The sequence below is a fragment of the Leopardus geoffroyi genome, chromosome C3 (assembly GCF_018350155.1).
Source record: "Leopardus geoffroyi isolate Oge1 chromosome C3, O.geoffroyi_Oge1_pat1.0, whole genome shotgun sequence".
NCBI lineage: Eukaryota > Metazoa > Chordata > Mammalia > Carnivora > Felidae > Leopardus > Leopardus geoffroyi.
Window position 1 is genome coordinate 25,520,063 of NC_059338.1, and position 6,445 is coordinate 25,526,507.

Genomic DNA, 6,445 nt, shown 5'->3' on the forward strand with positions numbered 1-6,445 from the left:
CAGTACAGAGCTGGATGCAGGGCTCGAACTCACAAACCGTGTGAGATCATGACCTAAGCCGAAGTCGGACGCTTAACCAACTGAGCCACCCAGGTGCTCCAAAAATTTGAAAAATCTTGAAAAAGAAAAGAAGCCCAGACATTTAGAGAAACAGAACTGATCCTTTTTGGGTTTGGAACTTCCGGTTTGTGTTAGCTTTTAAAACTACGTTCATGCATGGAGTAGAGACAATCACATTTCCATATTAAATTTGGGGAAACATTAAGTGCAGTTTGAGTAGCATGCGGTGCACACATATCCTAAAATGTTTAATCAACAACTTCCATTTACTAAGGTATGTCACCCCAATGCAGTGACTGACATTTAATTTTGAATATCAGCTATGTTATTTGCAAATACAGGGATTTTAACAGCCATTCCCTTCTCAACTGTTGCTGCCAGTAGCTAACATGTAAGTGCTGCTATAAGCCAAGTATTCCCCTAAGCACTTCACGTGGATTATTTTTATTTTTACAATGACCTATTATATATAAACAGGCACAAAAAATTTAGGCTTCGCCCAAGGTGGGACAGCTAGCAAGTGGCAAACTGATTTTTAGCCTTAAGCGGTGTGACTCCGGAAAATGGCCCTTTCCTACACAATACACTGCTTCTCATTTTTTATGTGTGTGTTTTGGTGGTGGCATCCTTGAATTTTTTCCATACAACACATGTTCAATATGCTAGCAATAAAGAGTAATTTATTAAATGGGCATACAGATTTTTTAATACTTTTTTTTTTTTTTTTTTTTTTAAGAGAGCTAGCGATAGGGCACCTGGGTGGCTCAGTCAGCTCAGGTCATGATCTCACGGTTGGTAGGGTTGAGCCCCGCATCGGGCTCTGCACGGACAGCGTGGAGCCTGCTTGGGATTCTCTCTCGTGCTCTCTCTCCACCCTTCCCCCACTCATGCTCTCTCTCTCTCTCTCTCAAAATAAATAAGTAAACATTAAAAAAATAAAAAATCGAGAGAGGGAGGACATGGGATCGGGGAAAAGGGGCAGAAGGAGAGAGAAAGAATCTCAAGCAGGCTTAACACTCAGCACGGAACCCGACAAGGGGGCTCGATCCCATGACCCTGGGATCATGACCCAAGGGGAAATTAAGAGTCTGATGCTCAACTGACTGAGCCCCCGGGCACCCCCAGATTTTTTAATACTTTTATCATGATAAAAGTTAAATCTCATTAAGGAAAATGAAGAAAACTCCAATCCACCCATAGTCCCCGCAACTCAAACAAAACCTCTATTTACAGAAATCCACCCAACCTTATGTCTTAACACTCTCTATTTTTAAAAAAAAAAAATTTTAATGTTTATTTATTTATTTATTTTTAACGTTTATTTATTTTTGAGATAGAGAGAGACAGACCATGAACGGGGGAGGGTCAGAGAGAGAGGGAGACACAGAATCTGAAACAGGCTCCGGGCTCTGAGCTGTCAGCACAGAGCCCGACGCGGGGCTCGAACTCACGGACTGCGAGATCATGACCTGAGCCGAAGTCGGACGCTCAACCTACCGAGCCACCCAGGCGCCCCAATGTTTATTTATTTTTGAGAGAGAGAGAGAAAGAGAGAGAGACAGAGCATGAGCAGGGGAAGGGCAGAGAGAGAGGGAGATGTAGAATCTGAAGCAGGCTCCAGGCTCTGAGCTGTCAGCACAGAGCCCAATGCCCAGTGCGGGGCTTGAACTCACAGACATGAGATCATGACCTGAGCTGAAGTTGGATGCTTATCCAACTGAACCACCCAGGCGCCCTTTGAACAGTCTTTAAAGTAGAGAGGAAGTTAGAAGTCTGGAGCAGAAGAAATCTACACAAGAAAATGAATTTAAATGTTTAAATTGACTTTGCCCCAATCTTTTTCTGACTTTGATCTGTGGGCAAAGGAGCAGCCTCCTTAACCATGAACTTAACCTCCAAGGTTACTCAGCCTCTGGGGTTGTAGAAAGACTAAGCAGACACACAGCTCTTCTGTCCCATCCTTTCTTATGAGTATGATGGAGCAGAGAGTCAGGAGATTGGAGGTGGAAGTTTAAAAAAAAAAAAAAAAAAGCCTGGGAGAACTTTTCTTTAACTTCCTGGCAGGGTCTTCAAAGACAGGTCGCTTTCTGTGCTCCTGTGGTCGGCAGAAATAACGTCTGTCTTTAGAGCTGGTTGGATGACTTTCATGAGGTCACAGAACTAAAAGTGCCCAGCACAGAGTAAGTGCTCAAAATTTGTTATAAATCTCCCAGCTATTATAGCTTAGCCTTGAAGGAAATGCGTTTTTATCAGGGACAGGGAAGAGTCATCAGCCGGCCACCCGGCACTCCCACTTCTTAGTGTCTTAAACACTAAGTGGAGAAGAAAAGGCTACTTCCCAAAACATAACTAAAATCATAGGGAAATTAAGCATTGATTTAAAAGGCCATTAAATCTCATTTCCAGGGAAAAGGAATTACTGTCTTTACTGTCTCCTTAGCTTTTTTGTTTTCCTAGTTTTTCATAGTTTTATTATGTATATTGTCCCTTCAGCGTTATCTGACGGTGCTTCTAAAGTCTAGCCTATCATATGATATCTTTCTTCAGTTTCCAGCAAACTGATTGTGGTTGTGACATGTGCCCAGGGCAGAGCATTTGGGGATGGACAAGAGGGAACTCACCTTGGAGACTTCATTCCAGGCTCTGGCAGACAGGGAGACAGTGCTGGGGCTCTTGAAGGCAGAATTCAGTACTTGCCCACGAAAAAGTAAAGCAGAAGTTCCAATCTTCAGTTACTTTCTTCTTAAGGGACAGTGTTTGTTGAAATAGTGAATGAACGGGGCGCCTGGGTGGCACAGTCGGTTAAGCATCCGACTTCAGCCAGGTCACGATCTCGAGGTCCGTGAGTTCGAGCCCCGCGTCGGGCTCTGGGCTGATGGCTCAGAGCCTGGAGCCTGTTTCCGATTCTGTGTCTCCCTCTCTCTCTGCCCCTCCCCCGTTCATGCTCTGTCTCTCTCTGTCCCAAAAATAAATAAACGTTGAAAAAAAAAAAAGAAGAAGAAAAAAAGAAGGAAAAAAAAAAAAAAAGAAATAGTGAATGAACAAGCAAACGGAGGAAGATGTTAGCTAAAGCTGAGGTGTGAAGAGAGTAGGGTATGACTCTTACCTTGGAAGAAGAGTCTTCGTTGAGTGACCATCTGTCAGTTGGTCTTGAACTCAATTAGAAGGGCACGGCCTGGAAACCTGTCCTGAGATTTCCACCTGCCTGGACATGTTGACTATGGCCAGTTCCTTTCATTACCTAATAAATGAGTACCCAGAATTCCTCTGCCTCATCTTACAATACTAAATGAAGGTATTTTCTAAAATAATAGCAATCTGCCCTAATAAAACAACCCCCAACAAAGTCACTCACGATCACTGCACCACCCTAGTCTTGCACTGGCATTTTGATAATAGTATGTTTGACAGTAAACTTAGTCAAGACATATTCAGACACTGATGAGGATGCTTACTACCAAAAAAATAACGTTGGCAAGGATGTGGACACACCCCTTGTGCACTGTTGGTGGGGATGTAAAACGGTGCAGTTGCTGTGGAAAACAGTATGGAGATTCCTCAAAAAGTAGGGGCGCCTGGGTGGCGCAGTCGGTTAAGCGTCCGACTTCAGCCAGGTCACGATCTCGCGGTCCGTGAGTTCGAGCCCCGCGTCGGGCTCTGGGCTGATGGCTCAGAGCCTGGAGCCTGTTTCCGATTCTGTGTCTCCCTGTCTCTCTGCCCCTCCCCCGTTCATGCTCTGTCTCTCTCTGTCCCAAAAATAAAAAATAAAAAAACTTTAAAAAAAAAAAAAAAAAAAGTGAAAATACGACCGCGAGGTTAGTAATTCTATTTCAGATGTACCCCAAAGAATTGAAAGCAGGGGCTCAAAAAGACTCTTGTACACCCATGTTCACAGCAGCATTATTCACAATAATGAAAATCTGGAAGCAACCCAAGTGTCCACTGATTGTTGAATGGGTAAACAAAATGTGATATATGCATACATTGAAATATTATTCAGTGTTCAAAAAGCAGAACATTTGATGGGGCGCCTGGGTGGCGCAGTCGGTTGAGCGTCTGACTTCAGCCAGGTCACGATCTCGCGGTCCGTGAGTTCGAGCCCCGCGTCGGGCTCTGGGCTGATGGCTCAGAGCCTGGAGCCTGTTTGCGATTCTGTGTCTCCCTCTCTCTCTGCCCCTCCCCCGTTCATGCTCTGTCTCTCTCTGTCCCAAAAATAAAATAAACGTTGAAAAAAAAAAAAGAAATTAAAAAAAAAAAAAAAAAAGCAGAACATTTGGGGCTCCTGGGTGGCTCAGTTGGTTAAGCGTCCAACTCCTGATTTTGGTTCAGATCATGATCTCATGCCGGTGGAATCGAGCCCTCCTTGGACTCCTAACTGACCTCGGTGCCTGCTTGGGATTCTCTCTCTCCCTCTCTCTCTACCCCTCCCCCACTTCTCTCTCAAAATAAAGAAATAAACGTTTTAAAACCTGCCTTTAAAGGTAGAACATTTTTGGGGCGCCTGGGTGGCTCAGTTGGTTAAGCGTCCGACTCTTGGTTTCGGCTCTGGTCATGATCCGCACGGTTCAGGGGTTGGAGCCCTGAGTCAGGCTCTGTGCTGACAGTGCGGGGCCTACTTGGGATTCTCTCTCTCTCCCTCTGTCTGCCTCTCCTCCACTCGAACACGTGCTCTCTCTCTCAAATAAATAAAATAAAATAAAATAAAAAAAGAACATTTTGATACACGCGAAAACATCAATGAACCTGGAAGACGTGCTAAGTGAAATCAGTCCACAAAAGAACAAATACAATTCGATTCTACTTAGTAGTCGGATTCATAAAAACGAAGTAAAACGATGGGTGCCAAAGTCTGGGGAGAGAAGGAATGGAAATTAGTGTTCAACGGTACAGAGCTTCAGTTGAGGAAGATGAAAAAGTTCTGGAGATGGATGGTGGTGATGGTTGTAAAACATTGTAAATGTACTTAATGCCATTGAACCATACACTTGGAAACAGTTAAAATAATGAATTTTATGTTTGTACTTCTTTACTATACACACACACACTCAGGGAAGAAAGGTGGAGTGACAGGCTAAAGAGAGAAGATAACTTGTTTAATGCTTCACTGGTGAGCTGTGCCATTCTCCTCCCTTAGAGAAGCCAGATTTTATATAAGGGGAGATTTTCACCAGGGAGACAGTGGTAGGTTGGTTTGTTTGTTTATAAAGTGTATCTTCAGTTGGTTATTAACAGGCTGCCTGTGGCAGGCATTGAAATCTTTTTTTACCATGGTGAAGTAAACCCTAGTCATTCTCATAGGAATTCTGAGCTCTACTTCTGAGAATTTTAGGCATCCAACAAATATTTATGAATTTAAATGGAATGATCTGAGTTACCCTCAGTGGCTTGTCTGGAGTCTTCAGCCAACCTCATCCACTCTTACCCAGGGATAAGGTCACCTTTCAAAAATTGAATTTTTTTTTTTTTTTTTTCAACGTTTATTTAGTTTTGGGACAGAGAGAGACAGAGCATGAACGGGGGAGGGGCAGAGAGAGAGGGAGACACAGAATCGGAAACAGGCTCCAGGCTCTGAGCCATCAGCCCAGAGCCCGATGCGGGGCTCGAACTCACGGACCGCGAGATCGTGACCTGGCTGAAGTCGGACGCTTAACCGACTGCGCCACCCAGGCGCCCCGCAAAAATTGAATTTTAACAAACACTTAGATACTGCTTACTGTGCGTGGGTGACTGTCCCAGGGGCTTTTCATATATTAACTCATTTAATCCTAATAACCCTATGAGGTTAAGTATCTTTGTTCCCCATTTTACACATGAGAAAACTGAGGCACAATGAGGTAAAGTTATACAACTACTAAGTTGTGGATCTGAGGTTCAAACCGAAACACTTTGTGGCCCCAGAGCTCATGCTTCTAATCATTAAGACCCTAAAGTAATGTCGGAGACCAGGACTCTAATGACCCTGAAATGGATCTCAAGGTCCAGAATGGAGAATAGAAATTGGGAGCCAAGTTATTCCTTGATTAAGATCCTGCCTCTCTGCTCCAACAGCGTTTGGACCCCGGAGGGCTAATGCTGAAGTCAAGGGAAGGGGTTTGTGCGTTTAAGGTCAAAAATTTTGAACCTATGGAATTTCCCTCCAATTCTGAAGCAGCCCCTTAGTGACGAATCAGCTACCTAGCCCACGGGTTTTGCTATTAGTGCAGTTTCTAGATGATCAAAGCAGGCGACACGAAACATCATTAAACTACCACTAAATGACATTGAATCCCGTATAAATCTTTTTTTCTAGTCCTTCCAAGATGCGACCTAAAACGAATCTGCAATCCTGGAGTGGAAACCAGGGGGCGGGCCAAGCAGCGACCATTTTTGTTTTGCGGCCGTGCAC